The sequence below is a fragment of the Dipodomys merriami genome, unplaced genomic scaffold (genome assembly GCF_024711535.1).
Source record: "Dipodomys merriami isolate MVZ:Mamm:240054 unplaced genomic scaffold, mDipMer1.0.p SCAF_9, whole genome shotgun sequence".
Lineage (NCBI taxonomy): Eukaryota > Metazoa > Chordata > Mammalia > Rodentia > Heteromyidae > Dipodomys > Dipodomys merriami.
In genome coordinates, this window is record NW_027206512.1 from 48,747,543 (window position 1) to 48,764,735 (window position 17,193).

The following is a 17,193-nucleotide window of genomic DNA, read 5'->3' on the forward strand; positions in this document are numbered from 1 at the left end:
GACTGACAATGACTGAAAATTTCTAGTATGTTTTGAATTTTTGTCTCAGTGCTTACGTAACTATGTCATAACTATCCAGGGGAAGTTGATTTAAAAGGTTTAGTATGAAATATGGGTACAGATGCATTGGCAAGAGAAGTATGTCACAAAACACTTGATGATTTTTAACATTAGCAGGTTTTATTCTAATTATTTTTTCCCCTTGTCACCAGTGTTGAGTTTAACATTATTAACAGGATTTTTCATAAGGTCATGTTGAATCATAGAGGGATGAAAGAAGAATGAATTTTTTTTTGTATTTATAATTTTTTTTTGGTCGGTCATGGGGCTTGAACTCCGGGCTTGGGCACTGTCCCTTGAGCTCTTCAGCTCAAGGCAAGCACTCTACCACTTGAGCCACAGCGCCACTTCCAGTTTTCTAGTGGTTTATTGGAGATAAGAGTCTCAAGGACTTTCCTGTCCAGGCTGGCTTTGAACTGTGATCCTCAGATCTCAGCCTCCTGAGTAGCTAGGATTACCAGTATGAGCCACCGGCGCCCGGCTTGTATTTATAAATCTTGTCTGTATTACCTGTTTTGTCTCTGTCATGGATTCTCAGAATTGTCTAGGAATGACTGCATAAAAAATGCTATAAGGATGTAAACTGTTAGTTTGACTTATGAAATACATATTAAATATATTGCTGCAGTAATTAACAGTAGTAATTAGTAACAGTCTGTATCATCTACATATCTAATTCAGCATTGAAATAATATCCTTCCCATTCAGAGTAGTTCCCTATCTCTCTGCCTACATCTTAGCTCCAGGATGACCATGCACGCCTATTTGCAGCAATAAATAGCACTTTCCTCTGTCTTTTCAGTGGTATGTGATGTTTAGCTTTCCTTTTCACCTAGCAAAGAGAACACATGGCTCCTATCTTCATATAAGACAGATTTATTTAAAATGTAGGGGAAAAGATGGGAACAAAATAGGTTGAACTTATAAAAGGCTTCATTGAGACTGAAGCAGAGCCTTGTTTCTTATTTTCTCTTATAGTACTTTCCAAAATCTAAAAACCAATGTTGCCTTCAGCTACCAAGTCTTTCCTTTTCTTTTTCTTTTCTTTTTAGGTATGCAGATCATTGCTCTCCATTTCCTGAATCCCTTCTCTGGGCTATTGCTGAGATTCTGCTGAAACTCACCTGACAAGGTGACAAGTTCTCTTCCTGAGACCTTTTCTGAGACCTTGTGCTAATAGTGGAGAGGTGTCTACATACTGTGTTTTTAATATTTGCAACAGTAAGAATTGTAACAGCAATGGTTTAAGTATATCACTTCCTTCCATCCCAGTGTGCTCTTGTTCAAGCTATTGGTATAAAGAAGAGACAGGCATTTGGGAAGTTCAGCTAAGGGAAAGTTGAGACTGATATACATTTGATAGGAGCACACAGAGATGTGCTATTTTGGGTTCACACGTGTTTTCATTTGTAATTAAGTTATTGCTAGCCCTGGCTGTAAGACTTTCTCCCAAATCTACTTTGAGCTCCTATCTAGTATGGTGGCCCAAATATATAAGTGTTTGCTTCCTAAAGTAGGATTTAAGTTGACATGGGCAGTCAGAAAGCAGATTATAGAAAGTGTACTAGATGTGTACAATTCTTTAATTACATGTGTAAGATTTTAAGTAGAGAATGTGGTTTGTTTTGTTTGTTTTCTCACAGAGGGTAAAGGAGTCCATTAAGTGCCACAGTGGCTTGAAAGAGTATTTCGTGGTGATGACACATACCTGCAGGAAGAGGTTTCCCTGAACACTCCGTGTCTTCCTAAAATCAACCCCCTCCCAAGGAATTCAACTCTCAAAAATTCTTTCCCCCAGGAATTTTACAAGTAGGAAATGGCAACTGTTAGCACAGAAGTCAAGAAATGAGCACAAGGCAGCTAGCACCATGATCAGGAAAAAAAGCAGAATGCCCTAAAAGCATGAGTCCACATATCCCCTTGCAACTACTTTTGTTTTCTTGTAGTCAGACATATATACATTATATTTGCGTGTGTGTGTGTGTGTGTGTGTGTGTGTGTGTGTGTGTGTGTGTGTGTGTGTGTGTAATTTTGGTTGTGGTGTGTGAATGCAGGGCCTGGGCACTGTCTCTGAGCTTTTGTGCTCAAGGCTAGCTCAAAGCTACTCTCACATCCGGTTCTCTAGTGGTTAATTGGAGATAAGAGTCTCACAGACTTCCCAGCTGGCTTCAAACCTGTTCTCAGCTCTCTCTCCTGAGTAGCTAGGATTACAGGCATGAGTCACCAGTGCCTGGTTGTGTTCTTTTTATTAAGGAAGGGCTCCCAGGTTATATCAATTTACGGCCTCATAAAAATTGATTTCCTTGTTTACTGTCATGATGAGCCTGTAATAGTGAGTGGTTATAATACTTAAAATCGAAGTTGCCCCCCAAATCACAACTTTAATGTTACAAAATAATATGTGAAACTTCACGTGACCTCTATTTTGTTTTACTTATTTTTAAAATGGGGTGGTGTGGGAGTAGCAGATTGTACCATTACCTCCCCATACTGGCTGAAGCCAGACAGCAGACCAGCTCCTCCTTCCCAGCTGATCCACCCAGCCTCAGTATTTCACGGAAGCAAGAGAGACCCAGCAACTCATGCTGCTGCTTGGACCACTGGAGGATGTACATGTAGTTCAGTGTGACAAGCATCACACCATGGCCTCTGCTACGTGCCCGGTGACCTAGGAGGAAGTGTCTAATTCATCATCCTGGGATGTGTGAGAACAGAAAGCATTCAACAATCCTTTTCCTTTCCATTGATTCTCATGTGCTCTCACTCATCTAAACCGGACCACCAGGCTTTAAGTGTCTCAGATGAGGGCTAGAGAAAAGCCCTTTCTCTGACCCCTTCCAGCACCCTCCTCCCCTGAGCCTCGGTGTACGAGTCTCTCTTTCCACAACGGACCTCTGTTTCTAGGTTTCTATTCTGTGAGGACAGCTTCCTGCTGGTCTTCTCAAAGAGGCCTTCCCAAATAGTTCAGCTCCCAACTTTCCCCTTACCCCTCAACTCCAAGAGACCCCAAGACAGAATCTGACCCTCCAGTCACTTATGTCGTGTTAGAGACCAGTTGTTCTTGGATTCTGCACAGCAAACCTGTTTCCCTTCTTGGAAATCTTTAAAAGGGAGCCTGGATTTGTAGATCTTTAGCCTCGCTGAACCTCCGGTCTAAATGCAGCTGATTAGCTTGTACCTAAGGGGTTCCTGAGTAAGATCACAAGCCTGTTTTTCCAGTCACTCCAAGAAAAACTGAAAGCCAGTTACCAGTGGCTCACACTAATACTTCTATCACATCTGAGGCTGAAATCTGGGACTCATGGCTGGAAGTCCACGTATTCAGGAAAGTCCATGACACTCTTCTCTTCAACTAACAATCAAAATGCTAGAACTAGATATGTGGCCCAAATGATAGAGCATCATCTTCGAAGAACAAAGCTGAGGGACAAGGTCCACACCTGAGTGCAAGTCCTATAAGATGAAGTAGATTCTTGGAAAGAAGCAAATGGGCTTAAGTCAACATCTACTATCCATGCTGTCATTGAAGTGACCTTGGACAAGTTTCTAATTTAAATGTACTTCCTTTTCTAGGATGTGAAATAAGGATAAATAATACTTCTCTGGAAATATTAGCAGTTATTAAATTAGATATGTAAAGGATTTAGATTTTACTAAGTAGCTAATAAATCTTAGTTTCTTTCCTTCTTTAATCACTACAAGTTTTTTCCTCAAGGCCATACACATGCTTGCCTCCACCATCAATCCCACTCAGGTAAAAACAACAACAAAAAATAACACCCAGGCAGTACATGACCTACTTTATAAGTAAATAATTATAAATGGTATTTACCTAAGGACAATAATTGTATTGAAATAAGTAATTATTGGACCCGATTGTTAGTGTTAGAGGTTGTAAAAGGGGTCACTTGGTGAGAAATGTGTAGGCTCAGTATTGGAATCAAAGACACTCCCTTTGAATTCCAAGACATCCACTCTACTCTGAGCTATTAAGGCATCTGTTTCTTTTTTTTAAAAAAATAATTTTTTTATTGTGAAAATACTATACAAGTCGTTATGTCAAAAAATGAACTATATATTTTCACAATTAAAAAAAAGAAAAACTATACAACTTTGGCTGGGGAGGGGTGGGGGGGTGGAAGATGGGAAGGGATGGGAAGGGGAAAGAAAGGAGGCAGCAACAATGCTTGGTAAGAAATGTACTCATTACCTTGCCCATGTAATTGTAACCCCTCTGTACGGTATTTTCACAATTAAAAAATATATTAAGTGAAGTAAATAAATAAATAAATGAAAAAATACTGTACAGAGGGGTTACAGTTACATGAACAAGGTAATGAGTACATTTCTTTTTTTTGGCTGGTTGTGGGACCTGAACTCTGGGCCTGGGCACTGCCCCTCAGTGCTTCAGCTCAAGGCTAGTGCTCTACCTCTCCAGTGATCCACAGAACCACTTCCAGCCTTTTCTGCTTATGTGGTGCTGAGGGATTGAACCCAGGGCCTCATGCATGCTAGGCAAGCACTCTACCACTGAGCCACCGTCCCAGCCCCATGAGTACATTTCTTATCCAGCAATGCTGCCTCTTCCTTTGTTTTTCCCCTACCACCCCATCCCTCCCACCTCCTCATCTACTCATCTACACTCCCGTTCCCCCTCCCCCCACCCTCCTGCCTAAATTATAAAGTTCGTTTTTTGACATAACGTCTTGTTCATCTCATTGTTGCATTGGACCAATCTGTATCCCTATTTAAACATTTTGTTTTTTCCCTTCCCCTCCCCAAATTATACCAACATCAAACACAGTGAAAACAAATAATTGAACTTAATTCATCTAGCATTTATTTTTAAATTTTATATTATATAAGGTTCCATACTAGTTATTTTAAAATATTGACCCATAACATATGAATAATCAGGTATATTTTAGGTTTGTGTGGAAAGTAAATAGACTAATGAAACAGTAGTGTCTAGCACTGTCTCAAGCACGTTGAATTCCTAATAAGACTTATTTGCCATCTAGTTTGTCTAATCCTATCCTAAGATCTGTGGCTGAATGTGCTAGATTTTGCAAGATCTTTACTCTTGCTTTCCTTTCCTTCTTAAGGTTTAGAATCAGAGTTATTTGTGCCTGTATCACTTTTCATTTGTACAAGCATCACTAAATTACAGCCTCCAGGCCAAATCTGGTCTTACTTGTTCTTGTATGCCTCAACTCCTCCCCCAAGCTGTGAATTGTTTTATACTTTTACAGGATTGTTACAGAGAAGTGTAAAAAGAATATAGGCCACAGAAAATACGTGTCATACAAAGCCTAAAATATGTAACTCTCTCCCCTAGCAGGTAAGTGTTCTGAAGTCTCTTCATTGTATTGTGGCAATATTGGAAAATACAGCATTTCAAGCTACCCATGAGAAGGAAATTACTGCACTATGCAGCTACACAGATAGATTGTCAGGTTCCTATGCCTAGAGTTCCAACTCAGGTTCACCCCATGAATCCAATTATCCATACACAGTATTCCATGACAAAGAACATAGGATATGCATGTATTAGGCCCCTCCTACCTCCAGAGCCAGAGAGGCTGTTTCTTCTTCCGTTGAATCAGAGCAAGCTGTTTTTATCAATAGAACACAGTAGAAGTCGTATGTATACCAAGTCCCTTCCCTTAGAACCTTCAGGTGTCACACTGCCAGGCCTAATGACCTTGTGATCAACATGCTAAAGAGGTCCTATGGCATCTGTTGCCTTCATCTCAGATAAAAGCAAATGTGCCATCTGTTCCTAAAATTTGAGACACTACATTTAATTCAAAATGGTTTCACAGAAGTACTCAGTTTGTAGAGCTTTAGTTGCAAAAGTGACACCTGATCAATATTTATGGAAGAATCCTTTATTGATATTTCAATTCTACCTCACTATTATGTGTTTTATCTTTGAGATCCATGACATAGCAATAGCATTATAATAAAGTCTCTTGGTATTTTCATGATAGGCTTTCTTTAGGGCTTTCATTCTAAATGCTGTCTACAGAAGGCCATTGTGAGAATAATAATAAGAATTATAAATCAAATAATAAAATAATAGCTATCTGTAATTACATAAGTAGTGATTATAACAAGTATTTTTATTATTATTGTTTATGTTTTCCCCAGGAGTCATTATTCATTTCAAATAGATAAAGTAAACTGCACCAAAGCAGAACAATGGACCCCCAAGCTTATGCAAACTTTAAGATGAGATGGTAAGACAACAGGGCTTTCAAATTATAGATTACCCCATAATCTATATCTGCTATTCTAATTCATACACACTGTAAACTCAGCAGTTGTTCAAGGGAAGTATTGAAAGCTATGACTAAGTGGGGAGTGATTTTTATCTTAAGCAAAAGTTTATCATTATGGCAATATTTAGGGATTTTCACTTGGAAGTGCCAGAGTAGCTCATCAATAATCAGGGTCCTGCTTAAAATTCAATGTAAACACATGTTACTTACATACATGCTACTTAGATGTTAACCATGAACTATGAGAAGTGCAGAAGTACGGTATGACCTATATATCTCTATTAATTTTATCATAACAAGCAAGGAATATAATCACACATTTGTTCACATTTAAGTTGTTTAATGTGAAAGTATTCATGTCTTATATTCCTGTGAAGATCCTCTCTCATCTAGAGTTTGGCTAGCTATGGGGTAACATTATTAAAGACATTTTTGAAAACTAGCAGATTAGAACCCGACATGTGATGAATATAACTGTCTCCAAATTTTTCATCTCAAGAGTCTAAACAATTATTTCTATAGCCCTGCAATTGCTCAGAGTATTTTTAGATTTTCTCTTCAAATTAATTGAGACTTTTTTGGAGACTACTCCTTTCATCCCCAAAGTATTATTGGTATGGACAATTGGCATTCAGAATGTCTTTTATGAAAATTAAATATCAGGCAAAATTGAGCCAAATTTACCATTTCCTCAAATAACATGTTTAGATGTCTGATTTTATTTTGAGACTTACCTAGGAAAAGTGTGTTTTAATGCAATTACAAAAAGGTAGCCTCCAGAAGTTAAACAAATATATACACACACACACACACACACACACACACACACACACACACACACACACACACACACACACACACACACACACACACACACACACACACACACACACACACACACACACACACACACACACACATATATATTAGCTCAAAGTTGCCAGACTACATTGAAGCCAATCATTCAAGGATTGGTTTAATTATGTGTATGCATATGAGTAAATATGTATATATGCATAGATAGTATATATTTTGTGGATACATATGCAAACATGCACACATGTAAGAGGAAGAGTGAGACAAGGAAGAAATGAAGAGAAAGAAGGAGAGATTCATGGTTTCATATTTTGAGAAATGTGTCGTCTCTATTTTGGAAGCATTTTGATCTAACTGAAGGAACTATGACATAAATATACAAAGATAGCTGAGATATTGTGCTATGGGTATGTAATCTATGAATGGCAATGTGTAATTCACTGTGAGGTTTCTTTCTTGAGATTTAAAGAAGATCATCCAGGATATTTATGTGATATTTTTTAACCATAATATTGCCTGGAGATAGAAAAATGGACAAGATTTATATGAGGTCATTTTTACATCTCTAAAACTCTCTGAATAGGGCAAAAGGAAATAAAGCTGCCTGGAATACAAGTAAAGGGAAAACAGAAGTCCTGTTTGATTATTAGCTGTATTTCTTTCTTAAGACGCAACTCAAAAGAGAAATTCAGAAGGTACCTGCTAAAAGAGTGATTGAGTATTTAATGAGATAATGTATATAAAGCACCCAACATAGAGATCAACATACAACTTAGGTTCTATAAATATTAGGTTTCCTTCCTTTGACAATTTGATACATGTGATTATTTGCATATTTACGTGCATACAATGAAAATGAGTAATGTAGAATAGATGTTCAGTACAATGATGGAGATGAGCAAATATAAATAGGTAAGTCATAATCCCTTCTTTTTGAAAAACAATAGCAATACTGTCTGTCTGTCTGTCTATCTACCATCTCAAGCTTTTTTTTTTTTTGTCAGTCCTGGGACTTGAACCTGAGCTACTTTTGCTCAAGGCTAGTACTCTAGCGCCACTTCCAGCATTTTCTGTTCATGTGGTACTGAGGAATCTAACCCAGGACTTCATGCATACTAGGCAAGCACTCTACCACTAAGCCACATTCCCAGCTATCTCAAGCTCTTAACTTTTCCTATCTGTAATTTTCTTTCATCCCTTGAATAGTCCTAAGATTTTGGTCAGAGAATTTATTATTAGCTTATTATTGTCATGCATTTACTGAGAAAATTACTGGCTGTGCCTTACTGAAGTCATATAACTATTTTGTACTAGAGTCTAAATCAAAATAGACAATGTGATTGGCAGACAGCTTCCCAGATGGCCCCCAATGATTCCTGCCTCTTAGAATTCATGCCCTGACAGAGAAGATTCTCTCTTGTATGGACAATATCAATGAGTTACTACCAATAATCAAATTATGGTGACAGTATAGGCATTATTTATAATAGGTTAAAAAGATGCTATGGCTGCCACATCATCTTGGACTCTTTTACTCTCTTTTTTCCTCTCATGAAGCTAGCTTCCATGTTGTGAAGAACTCTATGGAGAAGTCCAAATGATTATCAGTGTCCAATATTCAACATGGTTTTCTTTGTGTGTGTGGCAGTCATGGGGCCTGAACTCTGGGCTAGACACTGTCCCTCAAGGCTATCTCTCTACCACTTGAGCCATAGTGCCACTTCTGGCTGAGGAATCAAACCCAGGGCCTAACGCATGCAAGGCAAGAACTCTACCACTGAGCCACCTTCCCAGCCCCCTCAACATAGTTCTGAAGCTTGCCTGCAGTCAGGGAGTCAGCCTGAGATGTAGCCCCAAACAGCCTTGTCAGTCGAGGATTCTCTTCCAGTTGAAACTTTAGTAAGATCCACAAACCATACTGACTCCTGGACTGCATGGTTGCCATGACAGATCCTAAAACGGAGACATTAACTAAACCACCTCAACATTTCTGATGAAGACATAAATTTTGTTGTTTTAAGCCACTAAGCAGTAAGATATTTTATTATCCAGAAATGGATAACTAATCCATATGATTTTTAACCTTCTATTGTTCAGCTCAAACACCTACAGAGTAGAACTTAGTTATTAATTGATTGTTAAAGCTTTTGTGTTAGAGTTTCCTGATAATAGCTCCGCAGATTGTGGCAATTTGCTCAACTTCTCTGAGGCTCAGAAATAATAGAAATAATAGATCTAGAAACTATGTATTAGAAGAACAGAAAGCAAAATTCCTATCACTTGTTTGAATTGTGCTGGCTGCTAGGTAGTGATCAAAACATTATTTTATTTCTTCATCAAGGTAAGGAATACAATATTATATAAGTGGGGATAGAAAAGTTGAACAAGCTGCATACTGGTGGCTCATGTCTGTAACTCTAGCTACTCAAGAGGCTGAGATCTGAGGATCACAGTTCAAAGCCAGCCAGGGCAGAAAAGTCTATGAGTCTCTGATCTCCAATAAACCACTAGAAAACCAGAAGTGGAGCTGTGGCTCGAGGTCGGGCGCTCTCCTTGAGCTGAAGAGCGCAGGGACAGTGCCCAGGGCCAGAGTTCAGGCCCCATGACTGACAAAAAACAAAACAAAACAAAACAACTTGAACAAGTATTAAAATTATGATTGTAAATATGAATCTGTAATATTAACAATGTATACCAACAGGAGAATAAAGGCACAGTATAATGGACAAGTCAAAGAGATAATCACAGCTGGGTAATGACTATAATCCTAGCTATTATGGATGAGGATTATGGTTTGAAGCCAGCCCCGACATGAAAGTCGCTGGGTTTCTTGTCTTTGATTAACTATCAAAAAAGAAAGAAAGAAAGAGAAAGAAAGAAAGAAAGAAAGAAAGAAAGAAAGAAAGAAAGAAAGAAAGAAAGAAAGAAAGAAAGAAAGAAAGAAAGAAAGAAAGAGAAAGAGAGAGAATGAAAGAGAGAAAGAGAGAAAGAGAGAGAGAAAGAAAGAAAGAAAGAGAGAAAGAAAGAAAAAAAGAAAGGAAGGAAGGAAGGAAGGAAGAAGGAAGGAAGGAAGAAAGAGGGAAAGGGAGCTGTGGCCAAAGTAGTAGAGCACTAATCTTGAGCCAAAAATCCTCAGGGATAGTGGCCAGGCCCTGAATTCAAGCCCCATAATTCCATCCCCCCACCAAAAAAAAAACCTATCATAAACTAGAAATTACTATTAAAAATTGTAGAGGAAAATTTTAAAAGACTCTGGAAATTATAAAACCAGGAGGATCTACCATTTTGTCTTGTATATTGATTTTGCTTTGAGAAAACACTATTTTTCTATTCAATTGTACTACTTGCCAGTTACTTTAATTTTCTTCATGTGGCATTTTACACGCAAGTTGATATTATCTAATGATGCAAATAACGATAAACTTTTGAAAATTATTAAGATCATTATACTTGAAAATAAACATCTTTATTTATATGCATAAGTATAAATGGAAAAGTGTCAATAAAATAAAATATATTTATAGGTTATCTTTCCTAGAAGTAGCCATGACTTATGCTAAATAAGGCATGAAATAAAAACTGTCCATTTTGCTCTTGGACACCAAGAAGAGAAGTAAATGTTGGTCATAATAAGCTTATGCTAAATAAAGCATGAAATAAAAACTGTCTCTTCTCTCCACACCAAGAACAAAAGTAAATGTTGGTCATAATAGCAAGACACTATGAAAAAAGTAGGAAATTCTGGGAGACAGAATTTAAAACATTAAGGAACAAAGACTGGAATAAGAAACTATATAATATCATATAAAAATTAGTGAAACATATACTACCATTGAAGTTTTTATTTCTCAGCACATCTTATAAAGTGAATATAATTAATAAATTCTTTTGTACAAATAAATCAAGTAAAAATAGGGAGAAAGAGCTATAAAGAAAAAGCATTTGCTGGGTTATTTTTTAGTATGTACCAGCCTGCATCAGACCTGATTTTAACACAATGTAATACAACCAAAAGACTTTTATCAGGAGATACTTTTCTCTGGACTTTATTTTCAATAATTTGCATTTTATTATTGATTCCATGAAAATTTTTATATGAGGTGAACATTTATTTTTTTCCCTACCAAATGGAGTGTTAGAAATCATATATGCTTTTCCCAGACATTCTTCGTCTTTTGAAGTTATATGTAGCACTCATTATCACAGATGCATATGTAGCTGAGCAAAGGACTTTTGAATTTTCAAACTTGATGGTATCTATCTCTCTCTTTTTTCAAAAAAATTGAAGTAGATATAAAGAGATTAGATTATCATAGCCAGGAAAAAAGAATTTTTCAAGGACACTTGTAGTTGTGGAACTGTGACATACAAACTGCTTTATGATTCATGTGTTTTATGTATATTATTTCAAGTACTTTTCTTTGGAACTGTGAACAGGAGAATTATTCTTCCCTACTATACACAAAGGAGCTATAACTCAGAGGAATGAAGTGTGGTTAAGTAGAAGCACTAGAATGGGAGTCCTGGCACATATACTGGCCCAGGACTGCAGTTCAATTGTCTAGCATGAGTGAGGCCCTTGGTAGGATCGCCAGAATCACAGGGGAGAAAAATCAATGAATGAAATAGAAATTCCTCCATTATTGTATCCATATGATTAATGACATTAAACTGTCAGATATTCAGGTTATCACCAAATGGCTTTGGGCAAGAGATAGAGCAGGAGATACTCATGAAATTAGCCCAACTTTATGTATTGCTTTTGAAGTCTAGTGGATGGACTAGAATTGCAGCCCTTCTACCTAGTAAAAGCAAGGAACTAACATTCCATGGGACATAGAGCACTTGGTAGTCTAAATGTAAGTTTAAACAGAAGTCAGCCAGGTAATTCATGTCAAAATGAGGTTTAGAATATGGTGTACCTTTTCAAAGGAGGTACATAAGAAGGACATTATAGAATGATGAAAGGGTTAATTCATTAAGAAGATGTTAGCCCTAAATGCGCCTAACAATCTTAAAACACACTTAGAAGTGAAGAGAGAAATAGACAATTCACAATTACAGGTGCAGAGTTAAGTATCTCACTTTCAAGAAGAGAGTAACCAACATTAGAAGACAGATAAGCAAATAGCAGACATGAACAAGACTATAGAACAATGATAGCTAACACAGTATACCACTATGCAGGGAGGAACAAACCTTAAAGAGCACAGGAATAGAGAATACTTCTCAAGCAAGATTAGAACATTTTCCAGTGTAGGACTATTTGTTTGGCTACTACAAGAATTATTAATAAATGTAAAAAGATGGAAACTACCAAGAAAAGAGGGTTCTATTTGTCTACATATTTTAAGGCTGAGAATGGGAGAATATCACTTTGAAGTCAGCCAAGGCTCCCTACTTCTGCTCCCCTAAATAGTTGCAAAATCCATCTCAACAGTTATAGTGGGATTCCATATCTTAGCTAAGAAAAATAATGCTGCAATAAACATAGTTGTGCTGGTGCTTTAGTGTGTTCTTGTTTGATAATTCGGGTAAATGCTCAAAAGTGGGATTGCTGGGTCATAGGGGAGCTCTATGAGTAGTCTTTTGAGGAACCTCCATACTGCTTTCCAAAATGGTTGAACAAGTTTACACTCCCACCAACAATGCAGTAGGGTGCCCTTCTGTCCACATCCTTCCAGCAGCCCTCAGTAGATGAATGGATCAAGAAAATGTGGAATATATACACAATGGAATTCTTTGCCTCCACCAGAAAGAATGACATTGCCCCATTTGTTAGGAAATGGAAAGACTTGGAAAAAAGTATATTAAGTGAAGTAAGCCAGGCCCAAAGAAACAAAGGTCCCATGGTTTCCTTTACTTGCAATAACTAATATATGTCTGAGACAAGCAGAAACGGTCAGATAAGTTGATGTTAGGTGAAATGAGCCCCAAGACAAGGCCTCAAATGGTTTTTCTTTCTTGCTATTGTTTCTAATATATTTATAAGATGATTTCTTTGTTGCTTTGTATGTCCCCCATGCTTCACTGTATTTGATGTAGGTATAATTTGTGGAGGGGAAGGGGAAAAACAAATCGTTTAAATAGGGATACAGGTAGACCCATTGCAACAATGAGATGTACAAGTTGTTATGTCGAAAACGAACTTTACAACTTTGGCGCAAGGAGGGGGGATGGGAAGGGATGGGAAGGGGAAACAAAGGAGGAGACAACAATGCTTGATAAGAAATGTACTCATTAGGGCTGGGAAGGTGGCTCAGTGGTAGAGTGCTTGCCTTGCATGCATGAGGACCTGGGTTCGATTCCTCAGCACCACATAAGCAAAAAGAAAAAAAAGCCGGAAGTGGTGCTGTGGCTCAAGTGGTAGAGTGCTAGCCTTGAGCTGAAGAGCTGAGGGACAGCACCCAGACCCAGAGTGCAGGCCCCATGACCAAACCCCCCCCCCCCAACAAAAGAAATGTACTCATTACCTTGCTCACGTAATTGTAACCCCTCTGTATGGTATTTTTATAATAAAAAAAAACAGTTATAGTGGGAAACTTAAATAGGAGGATCATGGTATAAGGTAACCTGAGCAAAAATCAAAACCTTATCTCAAAAATTTCAGAGAAAAAAATGACTAGTGACTTGTCTTAATAGAATGTCAGCCTAGCAAGTGTGAGAGTTCCTGAGTTCAAACCCTAGTCCTTCCAGAAAAGAAAGAATAAAACTCTATAAAATATGAGAGAGATCTCTAAGTAAAGAAATAATGTCAGAAAGCACGAATGTCTGGCGATTAGATTTTGCATAACACAGACATTATTTGGGGCAAGAAAACTGATTGCAAATTCAAGTTCTAGTCCCACAAACAAAGAACATTTTTCCAGATGAAAGTATGGCTTAATTAGTGTAATTGGTAATGTCAGAAATCCTTCAGAATGAATTAGAAAGGAATAAAAGTTGTGGTAGAAAAAGTAGAATGGTAATGTGCAGAGCGAACATTGAAATCTGCCAATACTAAAACATACTCCAAGTGTATAACATTCAGTCTGGTCCATTAACATTGGTAATAAATTGCCTAGAGGGCTTAACCTAGACATTTCCTCATGATACAGATGGGGAAAGTGTGTCAGCTAGAGAGTATCTTCATATGAGAAGCTGATCTATCTTATTCTCTACGAATCTGACACAAAACACTTGCATGTATTTATTTGATGAAAATAGATCAGCACAAGCCTGTTGGGTCCAATTCCACTGTAATATTAGGGGAGGTTACAGCCTAGTGAAGAAAAGGACATCTTGCCTTTGCTAAGCCTCCTTACCTACTCTTTTCTTCAGCCAAGAAGAAAGTTTCCTTTAGTGAAGAAGGTAAAAAGAAAACCCCAAGGACTAAGAAGGCACAGTCAGCAGACTTCCAAAGTGAATTCTGCAGACTGGAAGAAAAGACTAGAGCACATTTAGCACTCTACTCAAGCTTGTCAGATGTATGTGGGGAAATCTCTCCCAAATTTAGGCCATTTCTGCCTTTGTCCTAACTCAGTAATAGTGCCAAACAGCTGTGTACAGAAATATTTACTATTGCTGTCACATTAAAGATTTATACCCGACGGTGGCTTCTTTATGATGGATCTAAGGGCTTTGAATTTGGTTTTTTATGAGTAATGTTTGAAATTGCTTTTGCTCTTCTCCATCTAAGCACCATCCTTTCCCCAACCTACAGTTTTCTTGCACAGAGCTAGCAGTGCAAACTGTGCTCTGCAGCTGGGATCTATAGGAACTTTTACATTCTAAATACATTCAAGGATGCCTACTGCCTAGTGTGACTTACCTGATCTTAGGTGCTGATACTGTGATAGCCAGGTATAGGATACTGAAAATTTTCAGCATTTACCATGCTTATTTGTGCAAGATGCTTATCATTTGTAAAGTATAAATATGAGTTGTTGCACACAAACATCTTTATGGGATAAATGATACAAGGAGAGAATACAAAGCTTGGTAAAGACTTAACTAATAACTTACTCACAGTACATAATTAATTATTGATAGAGGTCCTGAGCTATTTGTTTAACACAATGCCATGTGGTCTCTCTGACACAGAACAGAATTATTCCTTTTGATCTAGGTGAAAAGCAGAGACATTATAACCCTTGATTTGTAGTGACCTACTGATAAAACAAAAACTGTCCAGCTTCTGTCAATATGACTGGTATCTAAATGCTCTTCTCAACCACCACTCACATTTTATTTTTACTGTGGAATAGGAATGGCTTTGAGGCTTTTATTGGAAACTAACCAAAGCAATAACAAATGGAATTCACAAACTTTTCAACCATTTTTCTAATTTCTTTGTAACTGGACCATAGAATGGAACTTTCCAAAGTTGAGCTGGCTGATGCCTGACTCTTGTTCTATCTTGTGTCTGGACAAAGCAGAAAACTTATGAGGCACTTGAATCAGGGAAACTGGATTCCAGTCTGCACTGTTCTGTATAGTAGTATTGCCTGTGGCCAAATCTTTTCATAGTAAGGTTTTTGTCCATAAAGCCAGGACATTAAAAAGTAGGACAATCATTTTTAGGTCTCTTACAACTCTTAACTTTCTATGTGTTTAAATGTACCATCCACGTATCCTGACAAATCCATTTCACCAATCAAACATTATTCTTCAATATACTAGTCCTTCAAGATCTAATTTGACAACACTTATTTTGTGAAGATATTCTGGGGTGTCACTCAAGGTTCCTAACTGTAAACAATACAATCATGTGAACGATAAAAGTCACGACATATTAGTTCAAGCAGTATATTAGGTTCAAGCAGGAAAGTATTTCATGTTAGGACTTTAAGGTCAGTTATAGCCAGACTAACAGTTCTTCTAGGTGACTCATGACGGATTGCAGAAGATGGGTTTGGTGGATGTGGTAGGTGTGGCTTGGAGGGAGTGGGGAATTCTTTAGGAAAAACATTTCTGCTACTGCTAAGCACCTAAATCATGGAGAACCAGTCACCTCAGGACACTGGTTCTTGGGACACTGCCAGTTTTGATCAGGAGATAAGAATCTGATTATGTGGCAATAACTTCTTGTTTCTCTCATTCTAAAGTCAACATACCCTGGGTGCCTCTAGTTGTCAGAATCCAGACCACATGCTTGCATTCAGCGACTTAGGATGCTGAGTATGTGAGTTCTAGGACTCTTAATTTGGGAAGGCAAATTCTTAGTGTGAACAAATACTAAGACTGAGCAGGTGTAAGAAACAGTGTCCAAGTCAGGAGCTTATAGCTCACAATTATAATCCTAACTACCTACTACTGGGATCTGAGGCTCATGGGTTAAAGCCAGCCTATGCAGGAAAGTCTGTGTGACACCTTTATCTCTAATTAACCATCAAAAAACTGGAAGTGTAATGTGGTTCACAGTGGTAGAGCTCTAGCCTTGAGCTGAAAAAGCTCAAGGACAGCTCCCCAGGACCTGAGTTCAAGCCCCAGGACATGTAAGAAAAAAGAAAAAAAAAAACCTTTTTTTTCAGATGACAGATTTGTAATCTGAACATGTAATATTTTTAACACATTACATCATATGAAATAACTAAGTGCTCAGTAACTTAATCATCAAGTGACCAATCATAAAAGAATAGGTCACTAATAAAACTGATTTTACAGATGTATACCTATAATCTCAGCATCCAAGAAACAGAGAAAAGAGGATCTTGATTCTGAAGGCAGTCTTGGCTATATAGGAAAACAAAAGAAACCCCCAAAGAAACAAACAAAAAACAAAAAGAAAAAAACAAAAAAAAACAAAACCCCAAAGTGTTTTCCTTCTTCCTGATTTGGATTTTAAGAAAAGAAATAAGGAGTGGGTGAGAATGTGGAAAAGGATGACATTGATCAAGAGGCACTATATTGGTAAACTGCCCTGTTGAATGGCAACACCTTTGTACAACTACCTAAAGAAAATAAAAGTGCATTTAAGAAAAGATATCGGGAAAACATAAATACAGTTACAAATCATTTTATTTATTTATTTATTTTTATTTTTTATATTTTT

General features: G+C 37.5%; 1 protein-coding gene across 2 annotated transcripts in view; it reads left to right on the forward strand.

Moving 5' to 3' along the window:
• The window catches only part of LOC138820738 (uncharacterized), a 160,538-nt gene that overhangs the window by 7,121 nt on the left and 136,224 nt on the right, over positions 1-17,193 (forward strand). The window contains exon 2 of one of the 2 annotated variants that reach the window (XR_011369972.1): positions 1,113-1,192. The exons of the other annotated variant lie outside the window; for it this stretch is intronic. The gene's annotated coding sequence lies outside the window, so the exon portion shown is untranslated. The remainder of the gene's footprint in view (positions 1-1,112; positions 1,193-17,193) is intronic. 2 annotated transcript variants of the gene reach the window in all.